We start from the raw sequence: 20,291 nt of genomic DNA on the forward strand, positions 1-20,291 counted from the left end.
CGTCCACCTACGGTGAGCAGTAGCGTTGAGACGCGCAGAGCCACGGGGGCGTGTCTGTTTTGTAGAACGTAGAGCGTGTAACGCAGAGACTGGCAAGCAGCATTCTGCATCAAGCGGCCATGTTGGAAGGATTACTGAGTTAAATCCCCTATGTGTCAGGGACCACGAAGTCCAGAAGGGACGCAGACGGCGGTTCATGACAGTATGCCTCCTCTGAAGTCCAGCTCCTCCGGGTTTGCCCGGATGTATAAGATGGTATCTTCGAATCAGCCTGGGAGCATTCATGTTTGACACGGGTTCCCAGGTGCGCTCACTGGGAGGGTATCCTTTCCATTCGACCAAATATTGTAGTTGACCACGTCGGTATCTAGAGTCACAGATTCTGGAAACCTCATATTCGAGTTGGTCATTGATAATCACTGGGGTAGATCTTGGAGCAGTTCGAGAGGGCTGAACATATGGTTTCAACAGAGAAGTGTGGAAGACAGGATGGATCCCTTTCCATGATTCTGGTAGCCGAAGTCGAAAGGCCACTGGATTGACGATTTCTTTTATAGAAAAGGGCCCGTAATACCTGGGAGCCAGTTTATTTGGTCGCAGATGTCGAGGAAGGAGTTTCGAGGATAACCAGACTTTATTGCCTACTGAGTAAGAAGGCCCAGGTCTTCTTTTGAAGTCAGCATGATGTTTAACGTCTTTTCGGGCCTTTTCTAAGTGTTCCTTTGCTTCTTTGTGTACATTAATAAGGGATTCAATCCAGGAATCAACCGTAGGAACTGGGTAGGGTGTGGGAGAATGGAAGGTAGAACTGAAGGATACAGAAGAAGGACTGGTGTTGATTGCTGAATGATCCAAATTGTTGTAAGCAAATTCGGCCACAGGTATTTAGAGTGACCAATCATCCTAGACCTTGGTGGCGAAGGAACGAAGAAACTGTTCCAGAGTTTGGTTTACACGTTCAGTTGCTCCATTGGTCTGTGGGTGATAACCTGAGGACAAGGCACGTTGGATTCCCAGCATACAACATAATTGTTTCCAGAACTGGGATATGTATTGGGGTCCTCGGTCAGAAATGATCTTGGAGGGTAGCCCATGAAGCCGGAATATGTGTTCCAGGAATATTCCTGCAAGTTCAGATGAGGATGGCAGTTTGTATAAAGGTGTAAAATGAACCATCTGAGTGAACAAATCAATGGTAACCATGATAGTTGTGTATCCCCTGGAAGATGGTAGTTCCACGATAAAATCTGTGGCGATGAATTCCCAGGGTCTTGTTGGTATCGCTGGTTGAAGCAGTAGACCTGCCGGTTTCTTATTATCATGTTTGTTCTGATTGCAGACTGCACATGCCTGGATATGGATCCGGACATCCTCTTTCATCCTCGGCCACCAAAATTGTCTTTGCATTAAGCAGAGGGTGTTGGTGATGCCACGGTGTCCTGAATGAAAAGTTTCATGACATAGGCTTGTGATCTTTTGCCGCAGTCCAGGAGTGGGGATGACCAAGTGATTGTCCTTGAACAGATATCCGTCCCTTGTCTTGAGTTTCCATCGATTGTTTCTCTTAAACTCCTTCCAGGTTTCAGAGGACTGAGTTTGAATTCGAATATCCTCCAGGAGGGTGATTGCTTGGGCAACAAATATTGTGTGGGGAAACATCTTAGGAAAAGTCCGATCTTCAAGGGTTTCGTAAGCAGGACGTCTGGATAAGACATCGGCTATTCTGTTGAATGTTCCAGGGACATGATGGATTTGAAACTGATATTGAGCAAAAAAGAAGGCCCAACGGGCTTGACGACTGTTTCTACATTCTAGGGATTGCAGGACTTGAGGATTCCGATGGTCCGTGCAGACCTGTACCGGGTGTTTGGCTCCCAGGAGAAGATGACGACAATCAGTGAAGGCTTGGCGGATGGCTAGCAGTTCCTTTTCCAGGACAGAATAATGAGTTTCACTGGGAGTCAAGGTGCAAGAAAGATAGGCGATGGGGTGTTCTAACTTATCATCAAGTTCCTGTTTTAGGACTGCCCCGATGGCATAGTTGGAGGCATCAGTTTCCACAAGAAAAGGGCGATCAATGTCGGGTTCAGCTAGGATGGGAGCTTCTGTAAACTCCGACTTCAAACGATGGAAAGCCGTATCTTGGGCTGAGGTCCACTGAAAGGGGGTATCCTTCTTTAGCAATGTAACAATAGGATGTACAATCTCCGAAAAGGCTGGTATAAATTTCCGATAGAAGTTAGCAAGCCCCAGGAAGGATTGAATTTGTTTTACAGTAGTTGGAACGGGCCAGGATAGAATGGAATCTACCTTTGAGGGTTCCATTCCAATCCCCTTAGGGCTAAGAACGAATCTGAGATAGTGAACAGTTGATACATGGAAAAGACACTTCTCGGGTTTGGCCAGGAGCTTATGTTCACGTAGACGTTGTAAAACTGCCTATACGTGTCCTTCATATTTCAGATGGTCCTTGGACTATATCAGTATGTCATCCAGATACACAATGACGAAGAGGAACAGCATGACAGAAAACACCCGGTCCATAAAACGTTGGAAGACCGCTGGGGCATTAGCAAGTCCGAAGGGCATAACCAGGTATTCAAAATGGCCAAAAGGTGTTCTAAAGGCTGTTTTCCATTCGTCACCTTCCTTTATACGAATTAGATGGTAGGCACCCATGAGATCTAATTTTGTGAATACTACTGCACCTCTTACTGCTTCCAGGATATCCGAGATGAGAGGCAATGGGTAGCGGTCCTTGGAATTACACTGGTTAAGGCCACGGTAATCTAGACATGGTCTAAGCTCCTTGGTATCTTTCTTGTGAATGAAAAATAACGAAGCACCCGCCGGGGACTTCGATGGTCGTATGGTGCCATTTTCCAAGTTAGTATCCAGGCAATCCCGGAGGGCCCTCTTTTCAGGTTCTGATAAAATAAACATTCTCCCGAAAGGGATCACTGCTGAAGGTTCATTATCGATGGCACAATCCTCAGGTCTGTGAGGAGGAAGAGCTTGAACTATGACAGTCGAAAATACATTTGTGTAAGCCTGATAGGCCCTGGGAATTCGGATGATGTTAGAGACAGTGACTGGACTTTGCTGGATTTCTTGCAAGTTTTCAGAGGATTTTGGTAAGGAATCTAGGAATAAGCAGTGGGACATACAGTGTTCAGAACCAAGCAACAAGGAGTCTGCTGCCCAATTGATGTAGGGGTTATGCTTCTGTAACCAGGGCATGCCTAGAACCATTGGATAGTGGGCAGATCTTATGATGTCAAATTTGGTCCTCTCTTGATGGTGATTTTTAGAGAGTAGGATCTCTTTAGTTTGAAGGGTTATGGGTCCTGGAGATAGGGGTCTTCCATCAATTGCCTCTACCGGTTGCATCGTCACTCGAGTTTCATGTGGAATGTTGTGAGTAGTGACCCAATCATGATCTATGAATATACCCATGGCTCCGCAATCCACTAATGCCAGAATGGGGTAAGATTCTTTCTTGGAAGGCGATAGAAACGCCTGAAGAATCACAAGCTTATTTGGTCCAGGAGAGTTTAAGGAAGGAATTGATGTGGAGCAGACATCATTCTCCCAAAACTGTGCCCCATCTAGGATCAGGAGCTGGCGTTTCCTGAACGCCGTGGAGGAGCAATAAGGCACTCTCTGACAAGATGTTTATCGGAGGCGCAATACATGCAGAGATCAGTGTGAATACGGCGCATCCTTTCTTGTGGGGTAATGGGTCCACGGAATGCCCCCAGTTGCATGGGTTCTGGATCTGAGGTTGGAGAAACTGCGGGTTCTGGGCTAGAAGGGTGGTCTATGACAGCCTTTTGGAATGATGATTTCGACTTCTTTTTCTCCGCCTTTCTTTCCTGGATTCGAAAATCAATTTGCAAGGAAAGATCCAAGAGGGCCTGGAAGGAATTAGGGCGAGCTACCCTGGCTAGCTCGTCCTTTATTTCTTCATTCAAGCCTCTGTGAAAGAGAGTGAAGCTAGCCTCTTGGGACCAATCAGCTTCCTTCATAAGTTGTTTGAAACGGGCGACATAGGTAAGCATATCCTGGTATCCTTGTTGAAAATCAAGTAGACGTTCCTGAGCGCTGTAAACCTGCTCAGGACGATCAAACATGGCCTTTAGGGCTTCCATGAATCCATTGTAATCATCCAGGAGAGCGTCGCCCGAATTGACTAGGGAAGTTGCCCAGGTTAATGCTTTGCCAGTGAGGTGTGATATCATAAACCCCACCTTTGCTCTAGGGGTGGAAAAGTAGTAGGGCTTGAAGGTGAAATGCACCAAGCATGAATCAAGGAAGGAACGAAGGGTCTTTGGAGAGCCATCATATTTGTCCACCATTCCTCCCAATAACACACTTTCCTTGGTAGCAGAATCACGAGACAATACCAGTTGCTTTAAGGCAGCGTTCTCAGCTTTAAGGTTTTGAGCTTCTGTGGTGAGTTCCTGCATGCCTCGCATGAGGTCTTGAACCGCGGCTTCCATCCCTGTATCCGTATCGATTTTTAGGCATCTCACCGCGGCTTCCATCCCTGTATCCGTATCGATTTTTAGGCATCTCAATCTGTCACAAGTCTCTCCCCTTCTCACCTGTCTTTCCTGTTTGCTTCCAACCTTCTTTTGTTACTTCCTCCGCACGGTCCGGGATTTATATAAGCCCGCGCGCGGGTCTTTGGATTCCAGCGTGCTTCGTTCAGATTGTCCAGGACGGAACCAGGAAAGAACAATGTCCGTGCGCGGAGGGACGGAAACCGTGGCTCGAGCGCGGGCGAAAATCCAGGAAAGTTTGGTACGTTTGAGGGATGAAAGGAAAGAAGGAGGAATCAAGGAACCGGGAATAGAGAGATCGCTCTCTGGCAGCACACGTCCAGCTACAGCGAGCAGTAGCGTTGAGACACGCAGAGCCGCGGGGGCGTGTCTGTTTTGTAGAATGTAGAGCGTGTAACGCAGAGACTGGCAAGCAGCGTTCCGCATCAAGCGGCCATGTTGGAAGGATTACTGAGTTCAATCCCCTATGTGTCAGGGACCACAAAGTCCAGAAGGGACGCAGACGGCAGTTCATGACAATTTGCTGGACAATATCACGTTTTGACACGGATACGTGGGAGAACACAGTCCACCCTCAATCCGTAAGCTACAACACATGGGCCGCAACGAGAAGAAGGGCACAGGAGGGAAATAAAACAGCCCAATGGATTCCTTTGCCAGCTCCCAGCCGCACAGAGCGGCCGGGGTGGCGTCACAAGCACCCGACAGACAGGAGGAAGATCCTCTAGACCGCCTGGCAACACTGGTGCAAAACAGATTCTTGGCGGTTACTGTCAAGCTTGACGACATAGTAGCGACAATCGGTTCCCTGAAAGCACGGGTGGAGGACAGCATGCACATCACGGAAACGGAGAATAGGATAAGTACGAACGAGGACATGATCTCACAGCATGGCCGCGACATAGCCCAACTCAAAACAGAACTTCATAAAACCCAGAACAAATGTGAAGATCTCGAATCGAGATCACGGAGGAATAACATCCGGATTGTCGGGGTCTCGGAAACATTCGGCAAGGGCCCCATGGAGAGGCAAGTGGAAAACCTTTTGAAAAATATCCTGGGAGCGGAATCCTTCTCGGACCACTTCCTCGTCAAGAGGGCCCACCACACCCTAGCACCACCTCCGAGGCCAGGGGCTCCACCCCGCACCATAATAGCACGCCTCCTTAACTACAGGGACAGGGATACCAAACTCCGATTGTCCAGAGAGAAAGGAACACTACAGTATGAGGAAAATAGAATACACATTTATCCGGATTTTTCAGCCAATATACAAACACAGAGAAGGTCCTACGAGTTGGTCAAGAGACAGCTACGGATGCGCAAAGTTCCTTATGCCCTAATCTTCCCGGCAAAGATGAGAATCCAACATGGGGGAAGAGCCCACTTCTTCGAGAATCCTGCGGAAGCCATGGCCTATGTGGAAGCTTCCATCCCACTGCCTCCAAGGGATCGGATGATCGATCAAAATGCTAGACCAAGGCCGGGAGAAGAGAGGCGAGACTCTGCAGACTGACAGACACGTCACGGGCCCTCCACAACAAGGGTAAAGAAATGCTAACAAGGATGGCATGGACAAAAGTTCATTCTTAATCGAGCCGTGAGCCTCAGACGAGGTTAGCCAGATCGTCCCTCAGGAAAGTTCCACTAGTTCAAGGGAATGCCCAAGGGAAAGGTTTCAAGAGTTACCGGGCAGCATCGTCAAGTTGGGGGAGATGATGCGGGTGGGGGGTCAGAATGCCAAAGGATGTTTAGCTATGTTGAGCTATATGGGAATGGGGGTGGGAGGTGAGGGTCCGGGACTCAGTTGGAGGGGTCCTACAAGTTAAAATCTGTGGTCACGCTACGGTACATGACACATTCCTAAGAAATATGGAGATGAAAGACACAATAAAGGTATGCAGACATGGCACAAACTAGGACGATGGCTCAAGGGCCGAGGCTAAAACTCCTCACATGAAATGGACTAAACAATCGAACTAAGTCAAGTAAGGTGGGAGCTTATGTCATCAGACACCACCCTCAGGTGATTATGTTACAAGAAACGCATGCACTCCGGAAGGTGAATACTGAGTTTATGAGGATCTGGGGGCAACAAAGGTACTACACTGAGTACTCCTCACAGGCAAGAGGTGTCCTTGCCTTGATGCATCCCTCCATTGGTTTTTGATTTGGAAAAAGCAAAATAGACGCGCAGGGTCGTTATGTCATAGTGTGGGGCAGCATTGCTGGGAAAGAGATGGTGTTAGTGAACGCGTATGGACCAAATGTTGATGACCCCGATTTCTACATGAAGGTGGTACACGAAATAGGCTCTGCTGGGAATGAGCAGATAATATGGGGGGTGACTTTAACATCATTTTGGATATCCTCTTAGATCGTTCCACCACTAGACATCGAACTCCCACAAAAACGTCCGCTGTGATACAGCAAATCCTATTGCAACTGACAATGGTGGACGCCTGGAGAACGCTACACCCACAAAAAAAGGCAATACTCGTTTTACTCCTCAGTGCATGATACCAAGTCTTGTATAGACTACTGGCTGGTATCCACGTCCCTCATGAGCCAAATTAATAACTGTGAGATACTCCCCCGCACCCTCTCAGACCACTCCCCTATCAGTATGGACATAACACTAGAGAATGCGAAACCCCCGACCAGGAGATGGAGGATGCCACCCGGCATCCTTAAAAACCCAGCAGTAGCAGACACCCTACATATAGAGGTGGAGCACTTCCTCGAAACCAATAGGGGGTCAGTTGAGAAGAACGCAACCCTATGGGAAACCTTTAAGGTCTGGGTGAGGGGATCTTAATCTCCAAATCCATGGGTCTGTTGAAATCAGTCAGGGCAGAGCTGGCAGGGGTGGAGAAATGCCTGGGAGAGCTAGAAACACGATACACAGCTACACATGAGGATAAAACCCTGGTGGACATCAAAAGTAATTTACAGGAGTTTGATAAACTAGCAACCAGGGAACTACTATATATGGCAACTCCACTCAGAGCACGCCGTTATGGCGAAGGGAACAGAGCAGGTCGCTCCCTTGCAAACCTGTTAAAAGGCGAGAGACAACATACTCCGATTTCCAGCATATTAGCAGGAGACGGCACAGTGACCACCAGCGAAGAAGGCATCAACAGAGAATTCACTCATTTTTATTTGCAACTATATACTAACCATGACCTGAAATCAGCCACTGAAATAAGAGAGTACCTAAACAATATTACACTCCTGAAATTGTCTATAGAGCATAAACTAGTGCTCGACCAACCCCTAACGATTGAAGAGGTTACTGAAGCAATTAAATCACTAGCTAATGGAAAAGCACCAGGTTCTGATGGACTGGGAGCAGAGCTGTATAAAGAGCTCAGCGAGGAACTAGCCCCAGTACTGCTGTCGGTGTGGGAGGGAGCATTAGAACTAGGAACCCTGCCAACATCCACGAGAGAGGCCATAATAACAGTACTTTTGAAGCCCAGGCGACCACCTAATGAGATGTCCTGTTACAGGCCCCTGTCTTTAAAAAATTGTGATGCGAAAATATTCGCGAAAATCTTGGCCACAAGACTCCTACCCAACATGCCCATTCTGGTACATCCGGACCAGTGCAGCTTTATTCCTACCAGGTCAACGGCACTGAATCCCCGGAGGTTGTTTGGAGTTATGGCCCAGATAAAACCTGAAGCCCAGGCGGTGGCTGTATCCCTTGACGTTGAAAAGGCGTTTGATTCGGTGTCTTGGGCGTACCTGTTTACAGTACTCGAGAAATTTGGAATAGGCCCATACTTTTTAAAATGCGTCAAGCTACTATACTCTAACCCGGGAGCTAGGGTACTAACTAACCGCACCATGTCTGACTGGTTTGGGTTGGGCAGGGGTACGAGACAGGGATGCCCGTTCTCCCCCATACTGTTTGCCCTTACGATAGAACCAGTCGCAGCAGTCGTAAGGGAACTTCAAGGACAGAGGGGTATAAGGATGGCCGGCCTAACCCAGTCAATTTCACTATATGCAGATGACACATTGCTGTATATTCGAGAACCCGACGTACACCTGGGGCCAGCAATGGAAATCATACATGAGTTTGCAGAATACTCAGGCTATAAAACCAACAGATCTAAATCTGAGATTTTTTCCCTAACCTTTGCCACTAGGTGCCCCAACAACACACATGGCCTGCAATGGTCACCCACTAAAATAATGTACCTAGGAATTATCGTGTCTGGGGACAGAACCTCCCTATACTCGGACAACTATGAACTATTATTAAACACAATCTCTACCAAACTCTGTCTATGGGCAAAACTCCCTATCTCACTTACGGGCCGGGTTGCCATACTAAAAATGGTTATTTTACCGAAGCTATTATATATATTCACCAACATCCCAATATGGCCTGGTAGACAGTTCTTCGATGCCCTCAGATCCATGGTCGTTGAGTTTATCTGGTGCGGGGGGCGGCTAGAATGAAGTGGGAAAAAATGGTGGAGCCCTACAACAAGGGGGGCATAGCAGCCCCAGACTTTGAACTATACTACCCGGTAGCGCAGGCTCAGTTTGTTAGATACTGCTACGATGCTCTAGACACTTCACCACACATCTGTATAGAGAAACACGCAGCACACCCAACCGATTTACGACCCATCATATTTAAAACAAAACATAAAGATGAATGTCCATTCGACCCAGTCAGTACAACAGTACATGCGGGTGTCCAAGATCTACCACAGGCTTAAATTGGAGACACCATACTATTCGGAAGCCCCTCTTTGGAACTTCCCTGGCATAGCACCCTCATATGAACCTGACGTCCAGAAGACGTGGGACCCAGATGAGGAATTTAAAATAGGGGACATTTTCCCCAATGGTAAATTCATCACACTGGAAGAATTCAAGACTTGGATGGGGAGGGACCAGTTGAAGATACTACAGTATCCTAGGATGCAAATGGCCTTCATGGCTAGATGGCCACTATTCCCGGATGAGACCCCACCACACGCATGCCTCACAGCTCTGTTCACCCGATCAGGTACCAGTGTCTCCGGTCTCTACACGACTGTACAGACGAACACGCCGACAATAAACATGATTAAAGCCTCCTGGGAGACTGACCTGGGAACAACTATAACGGATAAGTCCTGGGCGAGGTACTGTGAGCTGACCAAGAAGGTATCCATCAACACAGGCCTCCGACTTATCCAATTTAAAGTATTAAACAAACTCCACTATACACCAGAAAAAATTGCTAAATTCACGCAAAACTATCCCAGTAGTAAATGCGGGAGTGTGCACGCTGACTCATTCCATATGTACTGGAGCTGGCCACACATCTATGGATTCTGGGGGGAAGTGTCAAAAATCCTGGAAGAGATCACACAAATCCTACCAGATCTTACACCCCAAAAATACCTGTTTGTGGACATAGGAAAAATGTCTGAAGTGACTAGAAGGCTTTTCAACATTACATGCGTAGTGGCCAAGAAGTGTATATTACAGAACTGGAACAGCATACATGCGCCAAGCATAAATCACTTTCTCAAAGAACTGACATATGTTAATGAGTGCGAGGAACAGTATGTAATGACACTCCCGAAGACAAGTAAACCAAATGACACTCACGAAGACAAGTAAACCAAAGGACATCTGGGCCCCGTTCAGAGTTTATCTATGTGAATTGTGATCAGCCGGTAGCAGCCCAGTACGGCCAAGAGGTGCATCAGCTTTATAAATATTACAAGTCATGCTATAAGTTTGTACTAAATATCTCCAACAAGGAAATGTATGGAATGTTGTGTTGTTGCAGTGATGTGTATCACAATCAATAAAGTTTTTTTTTTAAAAAAAAAAGCATTTGCTTGTGGCTCAGCAGGCCATTCACTCCAGTTGCGCTTAGCAGCCTTCACCACCCTCATGTACCTCAAGAATTGTCCCTTGGGTAGCCCCCGCCCATTGGATTAGATTAGTCAAGTCTCTTAATGTTCCATTTTCAAACATGTCCCGCAAAGTCGTTAGGCCGGCTCGTTCCCAACATCTGGCTTCTTTTAATTTGTCTAAATTGCTGCATGTATCTGTAAGTATTGGGAGGATAAGGATCTCAAAGACGTAATAGTTTTAATGTTCTAACCCAAATCTGCCTACCCACACTTAATGCAGGGCCTGTATTCAGGGTCGGACTGGGACAAGAAATAGGCCCGGACAACAAAAAAAAAGTGGCCCACCCCTCGCCTCAAAAAAGTGTAATGGTTGTGCCACTGGTTTTTGCCCTTGGCACCCTATTTTAATTGTGTGCCCCAACACTTCAGGTCCAATCACACTCTTCGAAGAACAACTACTGCATCTCACAGAGTAACATCAGACCCCTCCCTCCAGACAACGCCTCTACAGCCAACTTACACATACCGCCTGTCCCTGGCCCCTTTTGGGATACCAATGCCCCTATGCCCTCGACAAAGACACTGTGGGGTACTTCCAAAGTGTACACAGTCAGCAACAAAGGCTAGCTATCATCCGGGGTCAGATGGGGCCATGCAATTGTCTCAGGCACCAAAGAAAAAGTGGCCCGCAGTTGCAAATGGCTTTTCATTCCTTTTGTGATACTGTTTGAATAGTACCCAGGGGGAGCTTTTTGATAAAGTGACATGCAAATTGTATATTTTAAAGAATATTTATTCAGCAACACTGGTCAAAACTACTAGTTGCAGTGTGAATTAACTCATCAATAAGGGTCCCACTTTGGCCAAAAAAACGGGCCCACACCAGCATTTTGTGTTTTTGGTTGGCCCTGGAACTATTGTCCTACAGGCCAGTCCGAGGCTGCTCCCAGCTCAACTGACTTTTCAGTACTGACACTTTTTCCCTCATCTTTTCCCCCAGTTGCAACCCCTCCCCACAGAAACAAAGTCATGTTTTACCATGGGCAGGGCCACAATCCATCTCTATCAAGGAAGCCTAAATGCTTTGAGAGCAATGTAGCAGCATGCAATACTCTTTACATAACTATTCATGCCAATGAACAGGTACAGCCAGCTTCCAAAACGGATACGGTTACATTTCACTCATGCCCACATTGCCCAGTAACAAATACAACCAGCTCTGATGCCCAAGGGGCCGTACAGCATAAATGGTACAGCCTGCTCCCAGCTATGGTAAAGCCAGCTCACCTAACACAATCGGCTCCTGATCATTCTCTGTGAACGTTGCTGGCTCGCCCTGGCACCCATTTAGTAACAGGTATAGCGAATTTCCACATATGTCAGGCAATAGATAGCACAAGGTAATACCATTTCCAGTAACAGGTACAGCGAGCTACTGCTCACGTCCAGTAGCTTTTACAACCCAAACTCCTCGCTCTCATCACCAGAACTGGTACAGCTATAGCCTTCAACATGCGCAGCCCCAACCCCACCCCCCTTAGCTCACAATGTCCATACTATAGGCTCCGTTTCGAAAGGCATGTAACACTGGAAACTGAATGCGGAAAGGTAGGGAGACTAAGCATGAAAGTATGGCAGTAGGGCAATACATTGGCCCATGGCTGTGCCACATAATTCTGACCACTGCCCTCACCAAGAACAGCTGAGCTCAGTCTTGCAATAGACCAGTGAAAAATCTGAACACATTCTAAAATCAAACTATACCCTCCAATAATTATGACATACTTGTCGGATGGTGGAAAAATAAAGCGTGTAACTGGATCAGCCCCAGACAGGTCCTCAGAGGCATAGGCCCCTCTGGAGTGTTCCCAAGTTCCTTATGGGCCAGTTTGCCACTGTCGGCCTCACTATAAGTATGGTGGTAACAGGTGGCATTCCAGAGTAGCGCCTATCTTGCCGAAACACACGATAATGGCCTTTGGAGCCCATGCATATGCTGCCTGCTTGTTGCCTCATCTTCAATGGAGGTCTTGCTTCATGCAGTATTACCACATGTCCCCAATGCAGTTCAATTGGCCTCAAAAGCGGGCAATAACTTGTACTTGGCACCAACCCTAAATCAGTTGTTGTATTATCGTAGCTGCATGCAGTAAGAGGAATTCAGTTGAGCGGTATTACCGTAGTTGATACCGCCAAACTTGCAATGTGGCGCAGAATTACAGAAACAGCTTGTCACATGATGGAAACAGAGTCTAAACATAGCGGAGTCCATGCTGGACACACACAAACATACACAACATTTGAGGTGCACAGAGATAAAGTAAATTGTCAGTAATCACAGTACTCTTTGGCTAAGGGCGTTGAGTCACCAACGAGGGTGAAGTCAAATGTCTGGAATAGTGACCTCATTGAAATCAATGGGGTAAACTTTTTTGGGAGGGTGATAACGATTTGAAGGGAGCGGGCTCCATTGAATTCTATGGAATGCATTAAGGTTGCTAGGATCGTGAAATTAATCCAAGGTGGCTGACAACATTCAAAGGAGCTTGAGCTGACTCATATACGAAGGATGGATTGGAACTCAGCAGGGGAGTATCCAACATGGCAGGAGTAGGGAGGGGGAAGCGAACCCGGCAAAAAGATGTTTTTATATGGGGGTATCGGGTTCTCTCGATGTCTGGTCAAAGAAGGGTGCAAGACTGAACCAGCCATCTTCATGCATGGGCTTATGTGCTGTACTCAGACAATGCCACTACAGTCTAGAGAGGTTGCAAATGGTGAATTTGCAAAGATTTTCCCTGAACTGACCCGAGCATGCTCACGTGAACTAATCAAGTAAAGTTTAGGGCGGTACTTCCTCTTCAAATTATTTTTAAATGTTAGGTTGGAATCAGGCATTTCAAAGCAAACATTTTCAGAACAATTGGGTAGCAATGTAGAATGTACAGTTCAGGCTGGGCTGCTACCATTGGTGGCACTGCCTGACTGATATACATATGGCTGGACCCCTTTTGCAATGGCGCAGATGGGCTAAATAACGATGCTGTGGAAGGTAGCCCCGAGCAGTGAGAGTGGTTCAGATGTATTCAAAACTTTCCACCAATAACTTTTTTGGTTGTTGTTTTGTCTCCCTGTGTGAGAGAGGGTATGCCCGGACGTTGGTCCCTTGCTCGCTGTGCCATATGGAACCAAGCTACACCTCACTGAGGAGGCCGAATAAGGCCAAAACATGTCTGTGGTTGCTTGTGTTTCTGTGCTTGAGGGGACCTGGCCTAGCAGTTTGGGCTGAGCTGCTACGGTTGGTGGCAGTACCTGACTGATTTGCACATGGCTGGACCCCCAATGGCACAGATGGCCTAAAATAGGGTAGTGTGGAAGATTGCCCAGAGCAGACTTATTCAGAACCTTCCACCCATCACCTTTTTGGTTGCACTCAGTTCTGAAGGGTAACACATGACACACTGGAATGTCACCAGCAGTACGAAGGAGCATTTTTGCAACACACATGTTGATGCTGGTTATCCCTAAAGAAAAACCCTGTAGCCTCTCTCAACAATATATGTCGGCAGTGCCCCGCTTTCAAGCAGGTCCTGCCCAAATCAGATCATGAGGCCTGCCCTCCTGTCATGCTTTTTGTGCCCAAAGAAAGCAATGAGGTTGATCTTCACAATACATACCAGCATTGCCACTGTAAAAGACATCTCCGCTCTGCTAGTGCTCAAAAACAACAAGAGGCCTGTCTCAACAATATATGCATTGTGGGTTAGGCGTACTTTCACCCAGTCTCCCACTACCCGCTGATGGGCTTTTGTGGCTCTCCTTGCACCATGAAATACTTTCTGTTTTCGTAGTCGCACTTGCAGCATGCTTTTCATCCCATAAGTTGGCGCATGTAGTTCAGTGGTTTTGAGAATGGATGTCAGCGTTCGCAATGGCCTAACTAACCCTTATCCCTCCCGTGAGTGAAATCAGTGAGACCCTCGTTGGTGTGTTTGGAGTTATGCAATGGACCGCTCTAGCTTCCAGACCACTTCCTGATAGTCGCTGCAAGCTGTTAATGCAGTTTATAAGCACTTTTAAATGCCCGCCCCGCCGCCTGCCTTTCACGCTGCTAGTGGCGAAGTGGGCACATTAAATCCGGCTGTCTGTCTCAATATATGCTGATCCTGCCCCTCAGTTCTGCACCATGTTACTCTCAGTGTGTCTTTACACCGCCCCCACAAAAAACAGCTCCCACTCTGTGGCAATTTAACGTTAATTATTTGAGCCAGCGACTGAAAGATAGTAGCCCAGCCAACCTTTTAAACATTCCCAGAAAGCCACAGGTTCCAATACCCATAATTGGGCAGCACAATATGAAAGTATCCTTCGCCTAGTCGCTGGGAGAAAAAGTAAGGGAAGGATGGCCATTTTTTTCCAAAAACTAGGGTAACATTGTACTCTTTAGTTCCTGCCTAGTGCCTACTTCGTGCTATAAAGGCCATAAGATACAGTCACCAGAGCACTCCCCTTCAGAGAGATACGGGCGCCTCACTACTAGTCATAGGTGATCACATCAGAATAATCAAGCACGACTAGAGACACCAGGCATCGGCCTATGTGCAAAATCTGCTCATAACATTCTTGTCTCGCTAGTCGCCATCCAGAAATGTAAGGGACCACAGAACTAATCCCGCCGCGTCCGCAAAAACATGGTGGGCTATTAATCTGATATGGTAATTCAGTATTGTATGACTTGATAACTTGATCACTCCCTAGCTCTTCCCACACCTTGCACTTATCCTCAACGCCTCATCTCTTCTCTCTCTCTGCACTTACACGTTCTGAATGCTCACAAGGCCTACTAGGTCTGCCACTAACTTTCATTGTTGGATCCGATTTCCATTCCCTTGTTCGCTCCCTGCTGCCCTGTGGGCGCTTTGAAACACAATTTACTTGCTTTTTAAGCGCCTTACACATGCACAATAAAATAAATAAATAAATACGTTTAATTTGCGTCGCTGGCCCAAATGGGCATGATATAAATGGATGATGGTGTGGCAACAATACTCTGTTACTCCATTCTGCCTTACAGGAAAGACCGACGCTTATGGTCATAGCCCCTTAAGCCAATTAGTAGCATTAATGTACCCTCCCTGTCTAATCACCCCGTGCCTCTGAGACACAAGCACTTGTGTTATGCATGTTTTTCCTCTGCCCTCCTGACTAAAGTTTACGTTGCTCAGGTGTTCAGTAAATTGCAGTAACATGTATGCTGTAATTGATTGTTAATTGTACACTATGCAACTGGAAATGCTGTGATCGCCACGCTCGCATGACGGAATCTGTCAAAGACATGGTAAATAAGCAGTAAGAAATCTTGGCATAACGTGAACTGGCAATGATGGGATTACAGGGGATGAAGGAAGATTACATGCATGTGTTAAATGGCAACAAAAACACAGTTCATAAAAGTGATTTATTTTAAATATGTATAATTCCCAAAATGACAAAGGCGGTTCATTTGTATTCACTGCAATATGTGTGTTTTTATAGTTGCACTAAAGCTGATATTGTCATTAAAATAATCTAATGCAAAACACAAAGCATGTGTTTCAGATACAATCGCTGCAGTAAAATAGAACAAGATTTAAAACCAGCATCGCCGCCGCGTATGTTAGAACAATATTAATTTAATGGGGACATCGTTTCGACTATATTACGAGGCGTCAAAGATTCGCTTCACAAATGTGTGTTCTGCTTGGAGCAGACGAGAGGCCAGTGGACAAAGCTGTCTGACACGCAGTGAACAAGAAATTTTCCCACAAATAGCGCTTCACTGCTCTGGCTCTGCCCTCTGTCACCCAGCCCAAGGAGAAAACAGAGGCATTTCCTGTGCAGGCCACCACTGTTGACCTTTGAAGTCACAGTGAATAATGTCTAACAACTCAAAGCCGGCCATGGAGGGCAGATAAAAGCGGCGAGGGGAATGTTTGGCCACTGCCTCTCAGACGAGCGAGAAGTTGCGTTTAAATGAACTCATTTAGTCCCTGGATGGGCTGCCCCTGCCCTGCCTCATCCTGCATTTGCCAAACCCCGGCCCTACCCCTACGAGAATAGTACAGTAGTCGGTAGTCCCATTCCCTAGACTCCTTACCTCAGTGACTGGCTGGCTGTTGGCTGCTGTCTGTGGGCTGTGGCGGCATTGGCACTGGGCACTGTCTGCTGGCCGCCTCAGTGCTGCCTGGTGGTCCTTCTGTGTGGGCACTGGCACTGACGGCCTCCAAGTTGTCTGGTGAGACCCACTGGTGACGGTGTGTGCTTGCACTGGGGCTCATAGCAGCATAATGCATTGGCAGCAATATTGGGTGGGCATGGGGAGCCTCCCCAGCCGAATTTTCATTGGATTATTGCACGGCGCCGGCGACCCCGGGGCCCAGCCCCCAGGCACAAGTTGAAGACAGTTGCTTTCAACTTTGCAAAGAAGTGTTACTTACTTCCTGCAAAGTTGAAAGCAAGTGTGAAATGTGTCACTGTGTTCTGACAGTGCCGGCCCCAGCTCAGCGGAGCCCTCAGCCCTGCAGGCAGGCTGCACCCCCAAGGTCATGACTCGGAGGGAGGCAGGTGTTACAATTGCTTTAGTGTGTGTTTGCAAATGCTTCAGCCTGCCTCCCTCCCACAGATCAAACAAGTAACGTTCTCTCTGGCCGCCGCAGGCCAGAGTCTCGTGACCCGGCGAGCACACAAACGGCAGCTGCACAGGCCCCCTGCAGTGGCGGCACGGCCGCCGGCCTGGTGACCCAGGCCCACCGACGCGTGAATGAATATGCACATGCATCTGCATGCATTATAAATTATGATGCATGCATGATGCAGATGCAATCATCAAAGCAAGGTAACATCTAGTGTTACCTTGCTATGATGATTGTGCAGACTCAGACAGTGCCGCCGGCGTGCGGCGCCTCCCCCTCCTGGCTCCCTGCCATGCCCTGCTGCGCAGCCCAGCCCAGGTGGCTCAAACCCGCCATCTGACTTCCCGGCCGCGAATACTCGCAATGCGAGCTCCGCACGGCGCGGCTCGGCGCACACACACACTGTGCCGGGGCCGCCGGTTCGGCCTGCCATTAAAAAAAATGACATTTTTTTTTTAAAACCGGCCCAGAGGTGGCTGCCGGAAAACCGGCCCGAGGGGACCCCAAAGTCGTTCGGCCATGGGCCGAAAGACCGAAAGGGCCAGTCCGACCCTGGCTGTATTTTGGGAGCCATAAGACCTCTTTGAGCCATGCAGGTTTCACCAGCTTGTTGAGAAGCTCATGTTCAGATGTAAATTCGTCTGACAGCCATTTCGTAAGGAAACTTAACTGAGCGGCCAAATGGAGTTGTACTCCTCCTTCCTCATAAGGCAGTGACAGAACAGTAATTGGCAACCTATGTCTATTCGGCCCCCAAAGGAAGTCTCTGAGTATGCTTTCAAGGTTGCAAAAAAAAGGGCTATCAATATAAAAGAGTATGTTAGTGAAACCGTATAAAAGTCTAGGGAGGATGTTCATTTTAGTTAGAGCAACCCTGCCCATGAGAGAGGTGGGCAGACGGGAGCAAAATACATTTTTTTTTTTTTTAAATGCCCTCCACTTCCCGTCTTGTATTTAGTCTATACATTTCTCCTGGGGAATGTGCAATTTATGTATCGAGATATTTGAAAGCGTATGGTTCCCAACGCAGACCCAACTCGGGCAGTTCTGCCGTGTCAACCCCTCGTAACCCGGCTAAAGGAAAAAGGCATGATTTTAGTCTATTAAAAGAGAACACGGATGGGTTAGTAAAGCTGTCCAATGCCTCTAATATCAATGTCAAATTATGCTGCGGTTGACATACGTAAAGCAACACAACGTCTGCATATAAAGAAACAAGATGTATCGAACCACATATGTTTATTTCCTGCCTCTGAGTATTCCTTCCTCAGATAAGCTGCAATTGGTTCTAGAGCAAGTATATAGAGAGTGGGCATCCCTGTTGCGTCCCCCTCTGAATAGTCAATTGCCCTGATATCTGCCAGACAGTTCTTACGCTAGCTGTAGGGTTAGTATATAGTAATTTGACCCAGCAAGTAAAATTAACCCAAAACCCTGCAACGCTGCATCTGTCCACTCCCAATGTACTGCATCGAAGGATCCCATCTAATGACGCCACCGCGTATTGTTCAGAGCATGCGTTGGTCTGGTCAATAATGTGCTGTAATCACTGTAGGTTCACAGTAGTATTGCGGCCAGGCACAAACCCATTTTGATCCGCATGGATCAAAGTTGAAACACATTTTCTGAGGCGTGCAGCCAGCATTGTGGTGAGCAATTTAGCATGGCTGAAGGTCAGTATAAATCGCACAATTCAGCCTGCTTTCCGGGTTTAAGGATCAGTACCACCATAGTATTCTGTATGGTTCTTGGAAGTATGCCTGCGTCAAAGGCTTCCTCAAATACCTTAATTGTATGGGAGCTAGTGTGGATTGGCATGTTTTATAAAATTCCACTGGGAGGCCATCGCTTCCCGGCGTTTTGTCAGTGGAAAGAGGTCATTGATTCACTCAGCTCCTACAGTGTAGTTCCAAGATGTCCTTTTGGCTAACCGTGAGCTTTGGAAGTTGAATCATCTCAAAGGCCTCACTTATATCCTCAGCAGATATTTGTAGATCATGTCTATATAATTTAGCGTAGTAGTCAGCAAATACATTATTGATTACCCCCTGGGCTCACCATGGTGCCCCCACATTCATCATAGATTAAAGTGGTCTGCGTTCTGGGCTGTTCCCTCTTGCATAGCCAAGCTAGCAATTTCCTGGATATCTTACCCTAAATGTGTGCAGGTGCTGTTCTAGTAGCATAGTTGAACCTTGACAGCCTCTCCATGCCGTTAGGCACTTGGTTCTAAGCCTTCTTAAGTTCGCCTTCAGTCAACTGTGTACCAGGATGTTCCCTCTCAAGTTTACTTACTTCAGCTTCCAGAGTTTCCAACTCCTCCTTCAACTTCACACGCATGCCCCCAGCTCCAGCAATAACTTTGGCCATGGTCGCTACTTTCAAAGTTTCTCAAACCATCACCCAACTGTCCACGCTACCAATGTTATCTTCCAAAAAGGAGCCCAGCATTGCATAGAGTTTTTCCCTGAAAAGGGATCTGATAATGTTTCCGTGGGCATACGCGATGTGGGGATAGGGTTTCGGGGTGTCCTATTATCCCATGTAACCAATAAAGGAGAGAGATTGGATATTGTGCGTCGCAAATACTTGGCGCTGACACATTCAGCTAATTGTACTGTACCCACAAAAACATAATTCTGGTGTATATAGCCTATGTGGTGAAGAATAATAAGAATATTCTCTGACCTCAGGATGAAGATTTCTGCAAACATCTACTAGATCTAAATTAGTAATAATTGTGTTCAGAGCAGTGGTAGCTAGTGGCAAATCGCTCCTGGGGGGAGTAGATCTGTCCAACGTTGCATCACATACACAATTAAAGTCACCACCCGCTCCCCCATATACAGAAGGCATCTTGTTTGGTAGCTATACGTGTGCATAAAGCACTAACATGCATTGGTATACCATGGTTGGGGAAAGTAAGAGTTCACAATAGATATTTCTGTATTGCCATGGTAACCCCCCAAAATTATATATTGGCCTTCTGCAAGTCCAATAGTCGGAATGGTAAATAATTATCTACCCATATAAGCACCCCTCTAGCAAATTTAGAGTATGGACCCCATACACAGTTCTGCCCCAGCGGTTTATTACTACGTCCTGTTCCTCTGCGGTTGGGTGGTTTCTTAGAGAAGAGCTATAGATATCTTTTACAATTCAAGTATGATTTCACC

Source organism: Ambystoma mexicanum, chromosome 3q (genome assembly GCF_040938575.1).
Source record: "Ambystoma mexicanum isolate Mex_15411 chromosome 3q, UKY_AmexF1_1, whole genome shotgun sequence".
Taxonomy (NCBI): domain Eukaryota; kingdom Metazoa; phylum Chordata; class Amphibia; order Caudata; family Ambystomatidae; genus Ambystoma; species Ambystoma mexicanum.